The 22896-nt window shown below is 44.8% G+C and overlaps 1 pseudogene; it reads right to left on the reverse strand.

The window, feature by feature from the left end:
• Positions 1–232: 232 nt before the first annotated feature.
• On the reverse strand, positions 233–22081 carry LOC124034956 (annotated as a pseudogene).
• Positions 22082–22896: the final 815 nt, after the last annotated feature.

Consider the following 22896-nt stretch of genomic DNA (forward strand, 5'->3'; position numbering starts at 1 on the left):
TTATTTTCAATGATGGCCTAGGAACCGTGGGTTAACTGCCTGTTCAGGGGCAGAATGACAAATGTTTACCTTGTCAGCTCAGGGATTTGAACTTGCAACCTTTCAGTTACTAGTACAAAGCTCTAACCACTAGGCTACCCCGCCACCCCTGGTGAAATGTGTTGTTTTACAGGCCCTTTTATGGTATGAAAAAGCTGTTTGCTGAGTAATAAATTCAGAGTCACAAAGGAAGTGTACTTACGCCCACATGTTTTTAATCGATGCTAAAACCATGAAAATCATATTTTATGCAAGACAGGAAAATGTTAAGACTTTGATCTTCAATACTTTGGTTTATTCAGCAGATTCCTTGCCCTGTGAGAGGAAAGAACATAATATATTAGTATTTAATAATGAACTAAATGTATGAACAATTGGAATTAATATAATGGATCAAGAATTTAATGCTCAGTGCTCAGCTTAAATTTGAGATTTAGTACCACATTTTTTGCCCTATGTGAAATGTTCTTCTTAGAGATCTTAAATACATTTAAGTGGTCAGTATTGACCTCTGTGAAGGCTAATTCATAGGTGGTGTTGATGTGGTCATATCTGAACATGAGTCGGGTTCAGCAGCAGTTCTGTACCTTTCCACCTTCGCGGGTCTTGGCCCTGAGCTTGTTGACCTGAGTCTCAGCGATGTCAGCACGCTCCTCAGCCTCCTCCAGCTCATGCTGAACCTTCCGGAGCTTAGACATGTGGCTATTGGCTGCTTCCTCCTGGGTGAGGAAAAGAGAGGAGAGCAGAACATCAGCATTCAAAGTTTGAAAATTCAGGTAGCAAATTAATATGTATTTTTTTAAGTATTTGAAAGCTTTTTTTATTGACAGATGCCAATGACACAGCAGAGAAAGTGAGTTGCAAAACTGGGGATCAAACTGCAATATATTCATATTCATATCAATATTCAACCCCCTCTCCTTTAAGTTGGTAACATATAACATATCAATTACTTGCACTATCAATTGAGTCATTGTTGACTGATGCGCAGTAGCACTTACTTCAACTAAACGGTATGGACATTAAGTTTTGTAATGTCTACTAGGGGAAAAATATGTTTTGGAATGTATGCTTTCAGAGTATTTGACAAAGTATGTGACTCACCGCTTCCTCGGCCTGCCTCTTGTAGGCCTTCACTTTCATCTGCAGCTTGCCTACCAGGTCCTGAAGTCTGCCAACGTTCTTCTTATCCTCCTCAGTCTGTGGGAGAAGATCAAATAATCATTGCCCCATAGTTTTATACACAAACCTGTCTGTGTTAGTACTTTCTCTTACCTGGTAGGTGAGCTCCTTGACTCTGCGCTCAGACTCCCTTGACCATGTCTACAACTCTTCTCTGCTCAGCCTCCACCTCAGCCTCCACCTCAGCCTCCACCTCAGCCTCCACCTCAGCCTCCACCTCAGCCTCCAGCTCAGCCTCCAGCTCAGTCTCCAGCTCACGCACCTTTATGGAAGAAATTAATGTAATTAATGTATCTTCTACTAGTCAAGGAAGCACAATGTTGTCTGTTCCTATGTACTTGTACATGTTTAATTAAAGCGGTCTGTAGTCATAACAACAGCTTTTCATAATCTAGGTGGGTTATTGAGAGAACAAGTCATTACCCAATGCTCCTGTGTGTTTTTATATGATCAAATACATTTCCAGCAATCTGTTTTTCAATCCACCCTGCTGTTAACTCACCCTGGACTCCAGTTTCTGGAGCTGCTTCTTGCCTCCCTTCATGGCCAGATTCTCAGCCTCATCCAGGCGGTGCTGCAGGTCCTTGACTGTGACCTCCAGGTTCTTCTTCATCCTCTCCAGGTGAGAGCTGGTGTCCTGCTCCTTCTTCAGCTCCTCAGACATCATGGCCGCCTGGAATGGTAGTGTGTTAAATTATGCACCGATTGGCACCAACCATAGAACCATAGTCTCTCTCTTGACAGACGGGTTGCCTCCCACAATGTACCAATGTTCCAGTATAAACGTCAGTATTAAAACCAACGTCAATTTGGCAGAGGAAGGGAAGAGTTGGTGTACTATAAAATCCATCCAGAGTCTTGCAGTAAAGCTCTGCCTACCCAAATTTGTGATTTGTTTGGAGAGTTGTCTGTCAGAATCCTCTACAAATTGGCCAAGAAAATCCAACATGATTCCCTGACCTAGTGCTGTTGCCCATAGGTCTGGGATTTCCGACACTACACTAATTATAACATCCCTCTTATGGGCAAAATCAAGTTGATGTAATTCAATAGAGATCATAAGGACTCACGTCAGTGATGGCCTTCTTGGCCTTCTCCTCTGCGTTCCTGGCCTCCTGGACGATGCCGTCCACCTCTCCCTGCACCTGCACTAGGTCAGTCTCCAGCTTCTTCTTAGTGTTCAGAAGGCTGGTGTTCTGGAGGAAACCACCCATACGTAGAATGTATGCACACATGACTGTAAGTCGCTTTGGATAAAAGCGTCTGCTAAATGGCATATATTATTATTATTATTATAAGACATTTACTTGACTCTCGAGTCACAGGGCAGAATGATGAAAATGTAAAAGCAAGCACTGTCAAATTCCAAGTGTATGTAAACGGTATGCTAGGTTTTTATTAGAAATGGCTTTTGACCCCTACCTGGGAGTGCAGAAGTCCAACACGCTCGCTGGCGTCCACCAGCTCAGTCTCAGCCACTTTGCGGCCTCTCTCTGTCTGCTCCAGAGCAACTCTCAGCTCCTCGATCTCAGCCACCATCAGACCGTTTCTGCGCTCCACCATGGCTGCCTGCTCCTTCATGTCCTCTGCAACACGGACGGCGTCATCAAGGTGGAATTGGGCATCCTGGGATTCACAATGATATAGGTTCATTAAGCAGGGGCAATAGGATCAGTGATAGACATTTTTAATTGATAATAATTTCCCAAATGTCCAACATATTAGTCCACTCTATTCATCTCCTCTGTTCTATTCTTTTTTACAGATAAAAATAAAATAAAATCCTCCCCATGTTCAGATTTCCGTTGCCTGATGTCCCAGTCCCTTTACCTTGAGCTGTCCCTGGGCGTTCCTCAGCTGTTTCTGGGCCTCAGCGGCCTGCCTGTTGGCGTGGCTCAGCTGGATCTCCATCTCATTCAGGTCTCCCTCCATCTTCTTCTTCACCCTCAGGGCGTCATTCCTGCTCCTGACCTCCGAGTCCAGGGTGCTCTGCATGGAGTCAACCACCCTCTGGCTGTTCCTCTTGATCTGCTCCATCTCCTCGTCCTTCTCAGCCAGCTTCCTGTCCACCTCACCCTTGATCTGGTTCAGCTCCAGCTGCAAACGCAGAATCTTGGATTCCTCGTGCTCCAGTGTTCCCTGGACAAAGAGAAGCAGTCAGGCCAATTGTGTTCAATACATTTGTATTTGGATGTGTATAACATAAGGAATTAAATATATATGACTACAATAAACACCAACAAGGAAAGCATTGGACTGTAGCTGGAATTGGACACTGCTTTTCCCATCAAACAGTTTGTACCTCAGCCTCCTCCAGAGCGGTCTGGATCTCAGACTTCTCTGTCTCCACGGTCTTCTTGGCCTTCTTCAGCTCATGGATGCTCTTGCCAGTCTCTCCAATCTGCTCAGTCAGGTCAGAGATCTCCTCTGCACTCACAAACACAGCAGCTGTTTAGACTCAGGAGATGTTCAGTGGATATCACCGATACACTGAAGTTGACATTGAATCATAATAACAGTTCATTAACAAAAGCACTTCATATCGTTTAGCATATTGAATTGCCTACTACTTCCTTGGGTTGTCTGAAAGAATACCGAATACAAGTTCAAACAAGAATATTTTAAACTTTACATAAAACAATTCTGAAATGGTGTAATGGTCATTTTGTTGATTACAGTTCCCTCCATTTTCAAAAACGCTAGTCAAACATGAGCCCAATAGAACTGCTGTCAAATGCTCACGTTGCAGGTTCTTGTTCTCTCTCTTCAGAGTCTCCAGATGATCCAGAGCCTCCTCGTAGGAGTTCTTCATCTTGAAAAGTTCAGTGCTCATAGAGCGAGCCTCCTTCTGAGCTCCTTCCAGTTCAGCCTGACCTTCCTCATACTTCTGCTTCCACTCTGCCAGAACCTAGGGAAATCCATAGGGTTTTCATTACAACTCATTGATGGAGAGCTTTGAATCTGAAATATGTTACAATTATACTACAATTGATCAAATAGCACACATAAAATATCCCGCTAGGATTAGGTTTATGCATTTTCACCTTGTCAAAATTCCTCTGCTTCTTGTCGAGGTTGGCGGCCATGGCGTTGGCTCTCTCAACGTCAATCATGTGGTCCTCCACCTCTCCCTGCAGTCTCTGCTTGGTCTTCTCCAGGGAGGCACACTTTGAGTTGGTCGCCTCAATGGTCTCCTCAGCCTCCTGCAGACGCTGGGCCAGCTTCTTCCTGTTGGATGAGTGAGGGTGGTTTTATGGTGAACAATTTGTTGTGAAACGAATGTTACAATACATATTGACGCAACATTTTCTCAGTGCCCACTACCACCCTCATCATCCACACCCTATGTTTGTGATTTTGCTGTTGTGTGCAACTCACTTGGCCTCCTCCAGCTCCTCTGTGCTGGAGGAGGCCAGCACATTCACTTGAATGGTAATGAAGATGACCTTTCTCAACACTGCTTGACTAAAACATCATTACTCACCTTAGCCTTGGCGACGGCCTCCATGTTGCTGGAGAGGTCATCAATCTCCATCTTATACTCACTCTTCTCCTTCTCCAGCTTCTGCTTGATGCGCTGCAGGTTGTCGATCTGCTGCCCGAGCTCAGCCACACTGTCGGCCTGCTTCTTGCGCAGAGCGGCGGCTGTGGCCTCATGCTGCAGGGTGGACTCTTCAAGATCACGATGCAGCTTCTGGAACTCAGCCTCGCGCTTCTTGTTCATCTCAATCTGAGCAGCAGTGGCGCCTCCGGCCTCCTACAGCCTCTCACTGATCTCCTCAAGTTCCCTGGAGAGATCAGCCCTCTGCTTCTCAACCTTGGCCCTGGCAGCACGCTCAGCCTCAATTTCCTCCTCCAGCTCTTCAATACGGGCCTAGAACAGGGTGCAGGAGCAGGTGGGATGAACACTACAATATAGTTGAAATAAATAACCTCTATAAATAGTATGTATATTTTGCATACATTTGTTAATACAAAAGCCAGTTACAGTAAAATATCTTCAGTGTCCAATGTGGCAACCAAAACCACAACGGTTAGAAGCACCATCTTTACAACAGATTAAAGCACCATCTTCCAACTTACTGAGCCATTAGACGCCACCAGAAATGTTTCAGGTGTGTTTGTTCCTGTACTGGAGCTGAGATCCTGTACTGTACCTGCAGTTCCTTGATCTTCTTCTGCAGCTGAGCCCCCAGAGACTGTTCATCCTCTATCTTGCTGAGTAGCTGGCTGGTCTCAAACTCCTTCCTAAGAAACATAAACACGTTGATTTCAGAGTTGGTTTTTGGTTTGATAGTGTAAAGGGATAATATAATAGCATCCACTTTGCTTTTAAGAATCACATACAAATCCTTATTACAAGGTTGAGTGAAGAACAATCATTATGTTGATCAATATGGCAGGAAATACTGTAGTCATTTGTTTGTGTTTACTTCTTGAGTTTCTCTTCAGACTGCTGCTCGTCATTCTCCAGGTCCATTATGGACTCCTGGGCCAGTTTCAGATCTCCCTCCAGCTTTCTCTTGGCTCTCTCAAGGTCCATACGGAGCTTCTTCTCTTGCTCCAGAGAACCCTCAAGCTATAAGATAAAAACACACATGTAATGTTCAAATCTAAACAACTGAAGATAATCTCATCTCTTAACCATGGACAAAATGTAAAACTCCACTCACGTCATCCACTTGCTGTTCCAGCTTGGTCTTGGACTTGGTCAGAGTGTTGACTTTGTCCTCCTCTGCCTGCAGGTCGTCCAGTGTCTGCTGGTGGGCCTCTTGGAGGGCTTTCTTCTCCTTGGTCAGCTTGGCAACACTCTCATCCATAGACGCCATCTCCTCTGTCAGGTTTTTAACCTGAAAATGTCCACAACAAATGTAAGTCTTTTGCCACTTCACCATGAAGAGGAGATGTAAGTTTGATATATATTGCATTCATCTAATTCAGATTCTAAATGTGTCAACAAGTACTATACTGTTGATTCAACAGTAAATTGCACTGTACTAAATGGAAGTTAAAAACGAGGGAAAGCAGAACAAGCAACAAAAATGAAACTATTTTGTGTCTTCATATTCCCTGCGCCCACAAAACAATTTGAATTAGATTTCTGTTGTTTTGAGTAGGTTTTTGTTTAAATGGTTAGACTGTCTATGAGACCTTGTTTTCACTGGCGTGCTTCTCCTTCTCCACTTTGGCCAAGGTGAGCTCCAGGTCATCAATGTCCTTCTTCAGCTCAGAACACTCATCCTCCAGCTTCCTCTTCTTGGCAGTCAACTCAGCATTCATCTCCTCCTCATCCTCCAGCCTCTCGGTCGTCTCTTTGAGTTTGGCCTCCAGCTGGATCTTGCTCTTGATGAGCCCCTCAGACCTTTCCTCAGCATCAGTCAGATTCTCTGAATCCTGGTTTCAGAACAGGAGAAAAAAATCTACAGCCCCACTTTGTGTATCAAAATATAGACTTCATTTAGTCAAACAGCTCAGAGCAAATCAATATGTATGTATGTATGTATGTATGTATGTATGTATGTATGTATGTATGTATGTATGTATGTATGTATGTATGTATGTATGTATGTATGTATGTATGTATGTATGTATGTATGTATGTATGTATGTATGTATGTATGTATGTATGTATGTATGTATGTATGTATGTATGTATGTATGTATGTATGTATGTATGTATGTATGTATGTATGTATGTATGTATGTATGTATGTATGTATGTATGTATGTATGTATGTATGTATGTATGTATGTATGTATGTATGTATGTATGTATGTATGTATGTATGTATGTATGTATGTATGTATGTATGTATGTATGTATGTATGTATGTATGTGCAAGTAACATGGGTAACACAAATAAATGTATGAGTTAGCCACATACAACACTGCAGTGTTAACCCAATGTTCATTTAGTTGTTGCCACTCACAAAAAGTTTATTTTATATTTTCTTTAACTTTTAGGGATAGTAAAACATTCTTCAGTTTAAACTTAAATTACTAAAGTATGTAAAAAAATATATATAATAGAGCTATATCTTTTTTATAAGATCATCTTATATAACAATCACCAAAATAAAAACTAGACAGTCGGGGAGAATCTAAAATTCCAAAAACGTCAAACATTTTTGCTACAGTGATTGAATCACTCAGATAGCGTAACAACACGCCATAAGCCATAGCAAAAATGTGTCGAATTGCAGGACATTGTCTTTAAAACTGTGATTTTTCTGGACTTCCTGATGGGCCGCCCCCAGGTGGTGAGGGTAGGTAACAACATCTCCACCCTGCTGATCCTCAACACTGGGGTCCCACAAGGGTGCGTTCTCAGCACTCTCCTGTACTTCCTGTTCACCCATGACTGCGTGGCCATGCAAGCTTCCAACTCAATCATCAACTTTGCAGACGACACTACAGTGGTAGGCTTGATTACCAACAACGATGAGACGGCCTACAGAGAGGAGGTGAGGGCCCTCGGAGTGTGGTGTCAGGAAAACAACCTCACACTCAATGTCAACAAAACAAAGGAAATGATTGTGGACTTCAGGAAACAGCAGAGGGAGCAGCCCCCTATCCACATTGACGTGACAGTAGTGGAGAGGGTGGAAAGTTTTAAGTTCCTCTGCGTACACATCACGGACAAACTGAAATGGTCCACCCACACAGACAGCAGCAGCGCCTCTTCAAACTCAGGAGGCTGAAGAAATTTGGCTTGTCACCAAAACACTCAAACTTTTACACATGCACAATCGAGAGCATCCTGTCAGGATGTATGACCGCCTGGTACGGCAACTGCTCTGCCCACAACCGTAAGGCTCTCCAGAGGGTAGTGAGGTCTGCACAACGCATCGCCGGGGGCAAACTACCTGCCCTCCAGGACACCTACACCACCCGATGTTACAGGAAGGCCATAAAGATCATCAAGGACAACAACCACCCGAGCCACTGCCTGTTTCCCCCGCTATCATCCAGAAGGAGAGGTCAGTACAGGTGCATCAAAGCTGGGACCGAGAGACTGAAAAACAGCTTCTATCTCAAGGCAATCAGACAGTTAAACAGCCATAACTAACTTTGAGTGGCTGCTGCCAACACACTGACTCAACTCTTGTCACTTTAATCATGGAAAAATTGATGTAATAAACATATCACAAGATATTTTCAACAATGCCACACCATATAATATTTACATACCCTACATTACTCATCTCATATGTACATACTGTACTCTATACCATCTACTCCATCTTGCCATCTTAATGTGTATAAGGTAGTTGTTGTGAAATTGTTAGGTTAGATTCCTTGTTAGATATTACTGCATGGTTGGAACTAGAACATTTACATTACATTTAAGTCATTTAGCAGACGCTCTTATCCAGAGCGACTTACAAATTGGTGCATTCACCTTATGACATCCAGTGGAACAGTCACTTTACAATAGTTTATCTAAATCTTAAAGGGGGGGTGAGAGGGAATACTTATCCTATCCTAGGTATTCCTTAAAGAGGTGGGGTTTCAGGTGTCTCCGGAAGGTGGTGATTGACTCCGCTGTCCTGGCGTCGTGAGGGAGTTTGTTCCACCCTTGGGGGGCCAGAGCAGCGAACAGTTTTGACTGGGCTGAGCGGGAGCTGTACTTCCTCAGTGGTAGGGAGGCGAGCAGGCCAGAGGTGGATGAACGCAGTGCCCTTGTTTGGGTGTAGGGCCTGATCAGAGCCTGGAGGTACTGAGGTGCCGTTCCCCTCACAGCTCCGTAGGCAAGCACCATGGTCTTGTAGCGGATGCGAGCTTCAACTGGAAGCCAGTGGAGAGAACGGAGGAGCGGGGTGACGTGAGAGAACTTGGGAAGGTTGAACACCAGACGGGCTGCGGCGTTCTGGATGAGTTGAAGGGGTTTAATGGCACAGGCAGGGAGCCCAGCCAACAGCGAGTTGCAGTAATCCAGACGGGAGATGACGGGAGTGCCTGGATTAGGACCTGCGCCGCTTCCTGTGTGAGGCAGGGTCGTACTCTGCGGATGTTGTAGAGCATGAACCTACAGGAACGGGCCACCGCCTTGATGTTGGTTGAGAACGACAGGGTGTTGTCCAGGATCACGCCAAGGTTCTTAGCGCTCTGGGAGGAGGACACAATGGAGTTGTCAACCGTGATGGCGAGATCATGGAACGGGCAGTCCTTCCCCGGGAGGAAGAGCAGCTCCGTCTTGCCGAGGTTCAGCTTGAGGTGGTGATCCGTCATCCACACTGATATGTCTGCCAGACATGCAGAGATGCGATTCGCCACCTGGTCATCAGAAGGGGGAAAGGAGAAGATTAGTTGTGTGTCGTCTGCATAGCAATGATAGGAGAGACCATGTGAGGTTATGACAGAGCCAAGTGACTTGGTGTATAGCGAGAATAGGAGAGGGCCTAGAACAGAGCCCTGGGGGACACCAGTGGTGAGAGCGCGTGGTGAGGAGACAGATTCTCGCCACGCCACCTGGTAGGAGCGACCTGTCAGGTAGGACGCAATCCAAGCGTGGACCGCGCCGGAGATGCCCAACTCGGAGAGGGTGGAGAGGAGGATCTGATGGTTCACAGTATCGAAGGCAGCCGATAGATCTAGAAGGATGAGAGCAGAGGGGAGAGAGTTAGCTTTAGCAGTGTGGAGCGCCTCCGTGATACAGAGGAGAGCAGTCTCAGTTGAATGACTAGTCTTGAAACCTGACTGATTTGGATCAAGAAGGTCATTCAGAGAGAGATAGCGGGAGAGCTGGCCAAGGACGGCACGTTCAAGAGTTTTGGAGAGAAAAGAAAGAAGGGATACTGGTCTGTAATTGTTGACATCGGAGGGATCGAGTGTAGGTTTTTTCAGAAGGGGTGCAACTCTCGCTCTCTTGAAGACGGAAGGGACGTAGCCAGCGGTCAGGGATGAGTTGATGAGCGAGGTGAGGTAAGGGAGAAGGTCTCCGGAAATGGTCTGGAGAAGAGGGGAGGGGATAGGGTCAAGCGGGCAGGTTGTTGGGCGGCCGGCCGTCACAAGACGCGAGATTTCATCTGGAGAGAGAGGGGAGAAAGAGGTCAGAGCACAGGGTAGGGCAGTGTGAGCAGAACCAGCGGTGTCGTTTGACTTAGCAAACGAGGATCGGATGTCGTCGACCTTCTTTTCAAAATGGTTGACGAAGTCGTCTGCAGAGAGGGAGGAGGGGGGAGGAGGATTCAGGAGGGAGGAGAAGGTGGCAAAGAGCTTCCTAGGGTTAGAGGCAGATGCTTGGAATTTAGCGTGGTAGAAAGTGGCTTTAGCAGCAGAGACAGAGGAGGAAAATGTAGAGAGGAGGGAGTGAAAGGATGCCAGGTCCGCAGGGAGGCGAGTTTTCCTCCATTTCCGCTCGGCTGCCCGGAGCCCTGTTCTGTGAGCTCGCAATGAGTCATCGAGCCACGGAGCGGGAGGGGAGGACCGAGCCGGCCTGGAGGATAGGGGACATAGAGAGTCAAAGGATGCAGAGAGGGAGGAGAGGAGGGTTGAGGAGGCAGAATCAGGAGATAGGTTGGAGAAGGTTTGAGCGGAGGGAAGAGATGATAGGATGGAAGAGGAGAGAGTAGCGGGGGAGAGAGAGCGAAGGTTGGGACGGCGCGATACCATCCGAGTAGGGGCAGTGTGGGAGGTGTTGGATGAGAGCGAGAGGGAAAAGGATACAAGGTAGTGGTCGGAGACTTGGAGGGGAGTTGCAATGAGGTTAGTGGAAGAACAGCATCTAGTAAAGATGAGGTCGAGCGTATTGCCTGCCTTGTGAGTAGGGGGAAGGTGAGAGGGTGAGGTCAAAAGAGGAGAGGAGTGGAAAGAAGGAGGCAGAGAGGAATGAGTCAAAGGTAGACGTGGGGAGGTTAAAGTCACCCAGAACTGTGAGAGGTGAGCCGTCCTCAGGAAAGGAGCTTATCAAGGCATCAAGCTCATTGATGAACTCTCCGAGGGAACCTGGAGGGCGATAAATGATAAGGATGTTAAGCTTGAAAGGGCTGGTAACTGTGACAGCATGGAATTCAAAGGAGGCGATAGACAGATGGGTAAGGGGAGAAAGAGAGAATGACCACTTGGGAGAGATGAGGATCCCGGTGCCACCACCCCGCTGACCAGAAGCTCTCGGGGTGTGCGAGAACACGTGGGCGGACGAAGAGAGAGAAGCACAAGCATTTCGCTACACTCGCATTAACATCTGCTAACCATGTGTATGTGACAAATATAATTTGATTTGATTTGATTTTTTTCTCTCAGCCATCATCCCCATGAGAAAACATGTAGAAGGGCATGACATTTGCACTCCTATCGAGACACTGTGTGTGTGTGTGTGTGTGTGTGTGTGTGTGTGTGTGTGTGTGTGTGTGTGTGTGTGTGTGTGTGTGTGTGTGTGTGTGTGTGTGTGTGTGTGTGTGTGTGTGTGTGTGTGTGTGTGTGTGTGTGTGTGTGTGTGTGTGTGTGTGTGTGTGTGTGTGTGTGTGTGTCTCACTGTCTGTGTTCATATCTGTGTGTCTGTGTTTGTGTTCATGTGTGTGTAAATGTGTCGGGTTGGCAGGTAACCTAGTGGTTAGAGCGTTGGGCCAGTAACCAAAAGGTCGCTGGATTGAATCCTCTGAGCTGACAGGGTAAAAATCTGTAGTTTTGCCTCTGAACAAGGCAGTTAACCCACTGTTCCCCGGTAGGCGGTCATCGTAAATAAGAATGTGTTCTTAACTAACTTGTTAAATAAAGGTTACATTTAAAAAATAAAATAATCCTCAGGGTTGTTGTTCACTCACAGATGCTACTTGGAGCGCCAGGTCTGCTCTCTCCTGCACCATGGAGACCATCTTCTCCTCCAACTGCTTCTTGGTGGCCAGAGCCTTGGCCAAGTCCGACGTCATCTTCTCATAGTTCTCCTTCATGTTGGCCAGCTCCTTCTCCGTCTCCGCGCTCTTCAGCAGGGGCTTGATCTTGAAGTACACCTTCATCCACGGCCAGGTTTTCACATTCATGAATGAACGGACGTTGTACTGGATGGTGAAGACGGAATCTCTGGTTGAACAGAAAGGATAGCTTGACATAAAGCTAAATCCAAATGGAGACCCCCACCACATTGTTACCAGCTGAGGAATGGGGCTGTGGAGATGTAACCCCTCATAAACTGCGCTCTAGATAGATTCCAGCTCATCAGGCATTTTATATTCTTCAAGAATGAATGGGTAAATATTAGACAATTAAATGATAATTGAACAGCTTGACAAATCCCAAACTACAGTTTTAATAGAGCATTTTAAGTTGTACTTTCTCATTCTGAACATCTCACAGCATATACAGTATGGAATAATGCATTAGATACAGGTGGTTGACAGAAAGCTTTGCCAAGATGTCTACTCTTCCTCACCTCCTCTCCATCATCTTGGTGAACTCTCTCCTCATCAGGAATCCACGGCTGAGAGCCTGAACCTTCCCGACCAGAGAGGCCAGCTTCTCATCTCTCATCTCCTCCAGGACGCCCAGCAGACCGGCTTTGAAGAACACCTGAGACACAGGTTGACATGGTCAATTATGGATCCACAGTCAGATGGTGACAGAACAGGAAACAACACCACTAGATTGATTTCAACAACACAAACATTGCAATGCTCACAGACAGTCCATGAGAGGTTGTTTATAAGTTGTAAGTTGGTTGTAACAGTTGTAGATGAATAACGAGTTTAGTTTCTCTTCTAGACTTGTGATTATATGACATTGAAGAAAATGGTACGGGTTTAAATGATCATTGAGTTGTGTTTTGCTGTCAGCTTTTGCAAAGGGTGACTGACCTTGGTGTGTCCAAACTTGTAATCCTCGTGATTCACATCAATGGACCCAAGCAGCTTCTCAGAAGCCTTCTTGTTGTCCATGAACTGGCCCTCTGGGATGACACTGGCATTCAGTACTTTGTACCTGAATGAGGAGACATTTATAACACATGTCAAGTTGTAATAGGTTGGTTATATTACGTAAAAAGTAAGACTATTCTGATGCTGAGAACTCTTGAAGCAGATCTGTGTGTGTGCGTGCTTGCACGTGTTTGTGCGTGTGTACCTCTGCTTGAAGTCAGCATAGATGATTCTGCTGGGGAAGCCCTTTCTGCAGATCCAGATTCCCTCCAGAACACCATTACACCTGAGCTGGTGTATAACCAGGAAGTTCTCCATCAGACCTGGAAACACAAACCAAGTCTCTTTAAATACTCATAAACAGGTTAAAGATTGGTTCGTTAAGGTTACTGGTACTGTACTGATAAGATGACATATTTAAGTCAATATTTCTTGTACCTGGAGTCTTTGACTCGTTGGGGATCAGGCAGCGCACAAAGTGAGGATGAGTGCTCCTCAAGTTTGTCATCAGCTTATGTAAGTTCTCCTGTAAGAGGGTTACAAAGCATTTTCTGAGAAATAATTTATGATAATCAATGCGCATTTAGAAGGACTGAATATCCACATTTCGGAAGCTCACCCTGAACTGGGACGACACAGTCTGCATGGAACCACCCTTCTTCTTGCCTCCTTGGTTGTATCTGTTCACACGAGGGGAAAGTCAAACATAACTAGACAAGTATACGTCTCAGAGTGCAATAGTAATACGAGTATGCAATAAATCTAGAATGTTTTTGTCTTCAGTAAGCACACTAAATATAAACCAGAGAATCTCTGGTTAACTTCATACTTATCGTAATGAAAATGCTACCAATGAGAGTGTGTTAAATAACACCTATGAGTAAATTAACCCAGTTAATAAGCCCGAGCATTTGTGGTACATTCAAAGACTTTAAACAAAAAATGTAGGTCTGAGTTATAACTGCTGCTAGTCTTACCCTCCGGTGGGGCAGCAGGGTACAGAGCAGCCAAAAGTTTGACTGTGGACTTCCCATACAGCTGAATAACCGAGTCGTTCAGGGGGTCCTTGTTCTTCTCCAGCCAGCCAGTGATGTTGTAGTCCACAGTGCCGGCATAGTGCACCAGGGAGAAGTGGGCCTCTGCCTTGCCTTTGGCAGGCTTGGGCTTCTCAAACGCCTTGGTTTTGCCAAGATGCTGGGCGTACAGCTTGTCCTTGAAGGTAGTGTCTGAAGACTTGGGGAACATGCACTCCTCTTCAAGGATGGAGAAGATGCCCAATGGCTTTACGAAAAAAGAGATGTATATGAAATGAGTGATATTTACATTTAGGATCACATTTATTCCTTTAGCAAACATGCTATTGTAGAATTATATTCATTTAGGGGCACATAATAGGAAACATATTGAGTTCTCAACCATCGGAAGCGTTGTACCACTGTGATAATATTTCACACAGTGCTCACATGAGCTTTGCTGTTGTGGTCCATTTATAATCCTGACAGACAGTGTACCTTCTCAATAAGCTCAATGCAGGCAGCCAAGTCCATGCCAAAGTCAATGAAAGCCCAGATGATTCCCTCCTTCTTGTACTCCTCTTGTTCCAGGACGAACATGGTGTGGTTGAAAAACTGTTGCAGTTTCTCATTGGTGAAGTTGATGCACAGCTGCTCCATGCTGTTGTACTGTTCATGGAATTTTAAAAAGGGGTCGTTACATCATACAAGGCTGTAATCCCTCTCAATCACAACTCATTGTCTTGCTCTGGTCGCATACTCACATCAAAGATCTCAAACCCCGCAATATCCAGCACGCCGATATAGAACTGCCTTGGATTCTTGGTGTCCAACATCTCGTTGATACGGATGACCATCCACAAGAACATCCTCTCATAGATTGACTTGGCCAGAGCCGAGACTGAGTTATTAACCTGCAATGATAATATCTCAAATGAATACATGAGATATTGACCATGTCTAGTGATAAGGTGAAAAGAGCTTGGGAACAACAACCTCACAAGAAGAAGAAAAACCTATGGTCCCCAAAAGATTTCTGGTGTGTTTGGTCGCCTTACCTGAGGCACTGTCTGTCCCTTGGTCACGTACTCATTACCAACCTTCACTCTGGGGTAGCACAGAGCCTTCAACATCTCAGCTGAGTTCAGGCCCAGCAGGTAGCCGATTTTATCAGCCACTGGAGAGAGAACCAACAACAACAGACTCAGAAACACAAGATCTTTTGTGGGTTAGGTTTTGATTTTCACCCACATCCATCATTTCAAATCATTTCTGGAGGTTGACATTTGGTCTCATGGCTGACTTTCATGTGACACTATCTGTCTTAGGTGTTCTATTTCATTGTTTGGGAATGGGACTAATGCTTTACATATTGTACATCTCTGACTGGGACTGGGACTGGGAATGGGACTAATGCTTTACATATTGTACATCTATGACTGGGACTGGGAATCGGACTAATGCTCTACATATTGAACATCTATTACTGGGACTGGGAATGGGACTAATGCTTTACATATTGTACATCTATGACTGGGACTGGGAATCGGACTAATGCTCTACAGATTGAACATCTATTACTGGGACTGACCCTCTGTGCTGTCTGGCTCAGCCTGCTCCTCACGCTGCTTCTGCTTGAATTTCAAGTTTCCATGGTGCAGCACAGCTCCTGTCAGCTTGTAGATGCCCATCTTCTCCTCATTAGTGAAGCCCAGGATTGTAATGGCATCCTGGCATTAGAGATGAAGTACAACAGTGCTGAACTGGACACTAGTTATAGTACATAACAGTTCTGTCGTCACTCCAGAACAAATGGGATGGATATATTTGTCTTCTCTGTTCCTCTTGAGTATGCTTGGCCAACACAAGTAGACGGCAGAACAAAATTAGTTTTCTACAGTTCCACAGGGCACTTAGTAGCGCTGTCTTGTGGATGTCTTACAAGCATGTGCCTCAAGGCCAAGTGTGAAGGCATGAAGAGTGCTTAACCAACACAAGCTATCAAACAAACAAAAATACATCAATTCACAGCAGCCACCAATTTGGAATTGCACAGTGCATTCAGTGTGTAATGGGGATCCTACCCATTCCAGAGTTTGGTTAACCCTTGGTTTTACTCACGTCTGTGGCATCCAGCTCTTCCTTGTCGTCGATGCTGGCCACCGTGATCTGACCCTGGCTGCACATGGGGAAGTCGTAGGGGTTGGTGGTGATGAGCGACATTTCTGTGGACAATGGAGAATGGCTTGTCAGTTAAATCTCTTAGAATTGTGCTGTCCTAACCTTTACAGTATCTCTCCTTCCTTTACTCAATAGATGGACTCAATGATACATGTAGTATAAACAGCATCAAAAGAGGGGGCTGAGACTCCTGGACATTACTTGATATATATTTCCCAATGACCTGATCTGTGCCTAGATACCTTGTTACCTTGGATGTACTCATTTTAATAGTATTAATAGTGTGGACTAGGAATATTTTTTTTTATAAATTCCACAAATTTGGGTGGGAATCATTTCCCCTGAACCACTACTTTGCCGTACCAACTATCTCAGGTTTGTGATTGGTCATCATCTGGAAGAAGATGTGGTAGCCTCTTTCATTGGGCAGCTGGAAGGACACTCGGGACTTCTCCAGGAGGTCTGAGAGTCAAAGAGAGAGAGAGAGAGAGAGAGGAGAGAAAGAGAGGAGAGAGAGAGGAGAAAGAGAGGAGAAAGAGAGGAGAGAGAGAGGAGAAAGAGAGGAGAGAGAGAGAGGAGAAAGAGAGGAGAGAGAGAGAGGAGAAAGAGAGGAGAAAGAGAGGAGAAAGAGAGGAGAGAGAGAGAGGAGAGAGAGGAGAGAGAGAGGAGAAAGAGAGGAGAGAGAGGAGAAAGAGAGGAGAGAGAGAGAGGAGAGAGAGAGGAGAAAGAGAGGAGAGAGAGAGAGGAGAAAGAGAGGAGAGAGAGAGAGGAGAAAGAGAGGAGAGAGAGGAGAAAGAGAGGAGAGAGAGGAGAAAGAGAGGAGAGAGAGGAGAAAGAGGAGAGAGAGAGAGGAGAAAGAGGAGAGAGAGGAGAAAGAGAGGAGAGAGGAGAAAGAGAGGAGAGAGGAGAAAGAGAGGAGAGAGGAGAAAGAGAGGAGAAAGATGGAGAGAGAGAGGAGAAAGAGGAGAGAGAGAGGAGAAAGAGGAGAGAGAGAGGAGAAAGAGGAGAGAGAGAGGAGAAAGAGGAGAGAGAGAGGAGAAAGAGGAGAGAGAGAGGAGAAAGAGGAGAGAGAGAGGAGAAAGAGGAGAGAGAGAGAGGAGAAAGAGGAGAGAGAGAGAGGAGAAAGAGGAGAGAGAGAGAGGAGAAAGAGGAGAGAGAGAGAGGAGAAAGAGGAGAGAGAGAGAGGAGAAAGAGAGGAGAGAGAGAGGAGAGAGAGAGGAGAAAGAGAGGAGAGAGAGAGGAGAGAGAGGAGAAAGAGAGGAGAGAGAGAGAGGAGAAAGAGAGGAGAGAGAGAGAGGAGGAGAGAGAGGAGAGAGAGAGAGGAGGAGAGAGAGGAGAAAGAGAGGAGAGAGAGAGAGGAGAGAGAGAGGAGAAAGAGAGGAGAGAGAGGAGAAGGAGAGGAGAGAGGAGAGAGAGAACATGAGATAAAAATGTAATTTGATGAATGACATGATCTCCAAAAAATAATATGTGTGAATTTAGGAAAGAATTGATAAATAATCAAAATCAACTCACAGGTCTCAATGTCAGCTTTAGCCAGTTTTCCTCCTTGGAAGTGAATCCTGATGAATTTACCCTGTCGTAGAGCATGGAGGTGGGAATTAGGTCAACAAAATAAATCTAACATTTTACTTTGATATACCACTTTAAATGTTACAGATTGTTGGACATCTATTGATATAACAATAGGAATCTACTGAAAGGAATGTTTTCAATTGAAGGTATCTTATACGCTCTTCATACTTACGAAGCGAGACGAGTTGTCGTTCCTCACTGTCTTGGCATTAGCGGGGCGGCAGCGTAGCCTAGTTGTTAGAGCGTTGGACTAGTAACCGGAAGGTTGCGAGTTCAAACCCCCGAGCTGACAAGGTACAAATCTGTCGTTCTGCCCCTGAACAGGCAGTTAACCCACTGTTCCCAGGCCGTCATTGAAAATAAGAATATGTTCTTAACTGACTTGCCTGGTTAAATAAAGGTTAAAAAAATTTAAAAAATTACCGTAAGCCTCCAGCAGAGGGTTAGCAGCAATGATCTGATCCTCAAGAGACCCCAGATTGACACAAACACAAGTGGCTCAGAAACTGGTAATGTGGTAAAGTTAGTTTTTCTTTAATTACTCGAGTACTTTTCTTGAAACAGGATTCACCAATGAAAACAAAGTTTACAGAACCAACCAAATGGGAATGTGGTTAAAAGGTAAAAGGTTAAGCACAACCTACCTGCATTTTGTTGGGGTCTACTTCCTTCTTGGCACCAGACACTGCAATGGTGGCAAAGTACTGGATGACACGCTTGGTGTTGACAGTCTTTCCTGCACCGGATTCTCCACTGGTTTATATGACAGAGAAAGACGAGCATTGAAAAAAAACACTGTTGACCTGTTTTCTTACGTAAATAATGAACCAGAATTCCCACTCAACGACCCATTATTACACAGAGCCTAATCCATTTATAATGTCATGTATTTCATCACATCACATCAATAGAAACACTTTTTCTCAAGTGAAACTTTAGTAAACAACTTACGTGATCAGGACAGACTGGTTCTCGTTATCTGTAACCAAAAAAAACGAATTGTTTATCATACTCAAGCAACATTAGGGGTTCATTAGTGAATTCATAGGGTTCTTCCCTCTTTTTAGCCATAATTTAAAAAAAACGTCAACGCGACAGCTAATTAGAATATTTTCAGGTGTGGTTTGCGTACAGCTCTTTTCGTGTAACCGTGAGTGAGAGTGTCCTTCCAGTTGATCTAATCTGTTGTGTAATGCCATTACATGTTACATATGAGTATGCTTGTCTTCTGAAAGACTCATGTATGTTGTGGCCTTATGTCAGTGATGACTGTTGTCCAAGTCAGTGGTTTTCAGGTCTCACCACCAGCTGTTCCAGAGGTAGCACACCTGATTCAACTTGTCAACTAATAAAAACAATGGAATTTAAACAATATAATACGACTAACCAAAAGAAAATAACCCTTTATGGTTCTTCAAGAGGTTATTTGTAGAACCATTCTCCATAAAGGTTCTATACAGTACCAAAAAGGGTTCTATACAGTACCAAAAAGGGTTCTATACAGGACCAAAAAGGGTTCTATACAGGACCAAAAAGGGTTCTATACAGGACCAAAAAGGGTTCTATACAGTACCAAAAAGGGTTCTATACAGGACCAAAAATGGTTCTATACAGTACCAAAAAGGGTTCTATACAGTACCAAAAAGGGTTCTATACAGGACCAAAAAGGGTTCTATACAGCACCAAAAAGGGTTCTATACAGCACCAAAAAGGCATGTGCACAGATAAAGGTCCAGGGATGCCTGAGCACCTCCCCTTTTGCCATCCTATGAGAAAAATTCCCTTTCAGATTGGTGGTGAGTTTTAGATTTATTTAGATTTTTATTTAATTAAAATAAATGTTCCAATATATAGACTTCTTTTTTTATCTTGGAAAATTCCCCTGCTCCCCACGTGAGCGTGCACTGCAGAAACTACCGGCACTGAACGGTAGTGTAGTATTGGCTCTCTTTTTGAGTTGCATGTGTCATCTCACGATCAGAAACAGGGAAGGCCTCAATTCAACTGGTTGTTACTAGGCCTAAGAGGCAGATGTCAGCAGCAACTCCAATCAAAGGCCAAAGACGAGTCAGACTGTTTCAACAGCATAGTATAATTAACTAGATAGCTTGCTTACTACGTAACTTACAGTATGATGAGTGGGATGTCACAGGAAATAAAGGTCTATACTAAAGCAATAAGGCCTGAGGGGGTTTATGGTATATGGACAATATACCACCGCTAAGGGCTGTTCTTATGAACGACGCATCGCGGAGTGCTTGGCTACAGCCCTTAGCCATGACATATTGACCATATACCATAAACCCCCGAGGTGCCTTACTGCTATTATAAACTGGTTACCAATGTAACTAGAGCAGTAAAAACCAATGTTTTGTCATACCCATGGTATAGGGTCTCATATACCACGGCTGTCAGCCAATCAGCATTCAGCGCTGGAATCACACAATTTATAATGAAAAGATATGTTGACATTTGGCTACAGGAGGCGAGTAGATAACTAGCTATGAATGTAAGACATGTTAGCTCACTGGTTAACCTGCTTGTTTGGCATTGAACCGTTTGTCTCTAAAGAATATTTTATTTTCCATCCATCCATCCATCCATCCATCCGTCCATCCATCCATCCATCCATGAATGAGAGCTCGTACCAATCTGCATGAACTGAAAGGCGTTGTCAGAGACGGAGAATATATGGGGTGGAGCCTCCATCCTCTTCTTCCCTCTGTAGGCGTTAACAACCTCCATGTCGTACACAGGAAGCCACTTGTAGGGATTCACCGTGGCACAGAAGAGCCCAGAGTAGGTCTGGATGAAAGAGAATAAATTAAATTAGGGGATTAGCACAATCAGATTGACGTTTACCTGGATTTATGTGAGGATGTGGGTGTGCATTGGTATAGTAGTGTAGGTCTACTGCATTGGTTTGTTTTGGTTTCTACCCTGACTTTATGTGTAGTACTGTATGTGTGTGTGTGTGTGTGTGTGTGTGTGTGTGTGTGTGTGTGTGTGTGTGTGTGTGTGTGTGTGTGTGTGTGTGTGTGTGTGTGTGTGTGTGTGTGTGTGTGTGTGTGTGTGTGTGTGTGTGTGTGTGTGTGTGTGTGTGTGTGTGTGTGTGTGTGTGTGTGTGTGTGTGTGTGTGTGTGTGTGTGTGTGTGTGTAGGTTTCTTACATAGATCATCCATGCTGCATAACGCTCTTTGAGGTTATACAACACAGAGGCTTCGTTCGTCCTCAACCTTGTTGTACTTCGGGGGGTTCATCTGGTAGACGTCTGCCTCTTTGAACTCTTTTCCTTCCTGAAACAGTCACAACTCTAGATTACAGAACAAACTGGACAAGACTGAATGCTTTTTGATAATTCAATAATTGACGTTCAATCTTTTTAAAAACATGCATACTCCCCCATTTAATGAATCGACTTTGTTATCACCCACTGATACAGACATGGGGATTCTTGACTTGTCAATATGAAAAATGCCATGCCGTTATTAAATAGCAGTGATACGTGTTTGAAGACTATATTTTGCTTACAAGAAAAACGAACAAATGCTTCTTAATATATCTGTTGTTACTGATTTCATTTAACCTATTGGCATGCTGTTTTTATATATGTTTTTAAATTGAGTAATTGCACAAACTTGAAATGTAATACTTTTCAAATCAGCCTTACCTCCTTGGTGCCGTTAGGATTCGTGACTGTCACAGTACACTTTCCGTCAGCCCTGGCAGTGACCAAACCTTTAAGGTACAGCTCTTTGGCGTCTGTCACATAGCAGGCGTTCTTTGAATCAAAGGGTGCGGCTTGTGCCTCCATCCTCTCTTTCTCCGGCTTACAGAGGTATATGGCAGCCTTGCCGTAGATTTGCATCTCCGCGTCCGTACTCATGGTGACGGATCACTATAGGAAAGAGAAACGCGATTGACTCTGTGGTGCTTCCTCCTCAGTCAACAGTGTAAGGTGAATGGAACATTTTTATAACTTTTTATGACTCGCCTTATTTTTTCCCCCTTCTACAGATGAATTTGTACTTCTTGGAGGACCCTGTGAAACATCAGGGTGAATACGCACAAGTCTAAAGCCCTGTCATTTAGTCCCCCAAAGCGCTAGAAAACATTTTGAATGGCGTCATTCAACTCAATTATTACGGTCATGTCCAATTCAACTACAGTTGCAACTGGTAACTTTCATTTTCCTCACGTTACTACACATTCTGACAAGAATTCAAATAAAACCCAATTACATTCTAGACCAACGTGTCATGTTTGTCATTTATTATCATGTCTTGTCCCTGTGCTCCCCATTCTGTTCGTTTCCCTCTGCTGGTCTTATTGGGTTCTTTCCCTCTTTCTATCCCTCTCTCTCCCCCTCCCCCCTCTCACTCTCTCGCTCTCTCTTCTCTCTATCGTTCCGTTCCTGCTCCCAGCTGTTCCTATTCCCCTAATCATCATTTAGTCTTCCCACACCTGTTCCCGATCCTTTCCCCTGATTAGAGTCCCTATTTATTCCTTTGTGTTCCGTTCCTGTCCCGTCGGTTCCTTGTTTAGTATTCACCGTGCTGTGATTGTGTTTCGCCCTGTCCTGTCGTGTTTTTTGCCTTCATCAGATGCTGCGTGTGAACAGGTGTCTCTGTCAACTACGGCCTGCGCCTACCCGAAGCGACCTGCAGTCTGTGGCCGCTTCTCTTGTTATTCCCCTCTACAGACTAGAGGATTTCTGTTATTCCCTGTTTGGACTTGAATAAACTCTGTTTCTGTTAAGTCGCTTTTGGGTCCTCTATCACCAGCATGACAGAAGGAACCGACCAAGGAATGGACCCAGCGACTTCAGACGCTCGTTACACTGCCGTCAAGATCCAAGGAGCCATGCTCGGCAGACACGAGCAGGAATTGTCTGCTGCTCGCCATGCCGTGGAGAACCTGGCCGCTCAGGTTTCCGACCTCTCTGGACAGTTCCAGAGTCTACGTCTCGTGCCACCTGTTACTTCCTGGCCTGCCGAGCCTCCAGAACCTAGGGTTAATAACCCACCTTGCTACTCCGGGCAGCCCACTGAGT

Source organism: Oncorhynchus gorbuscha, linkage group LG05 (genome assembly GCF_021184085.1).
Source record: "Oncorhynchus gorbuscha isolate QuinsamMale2020 ecotype Even-year linkage group LG05, OgorEven_v1.0, whole genome shotgun sequence".
NCBI lineage: Eukaryota > Metazoa > Chordata > Actinopteri > Salmoniformes > Salmonidae > Oncorhynchus > Oncorhynchus gorbuscha.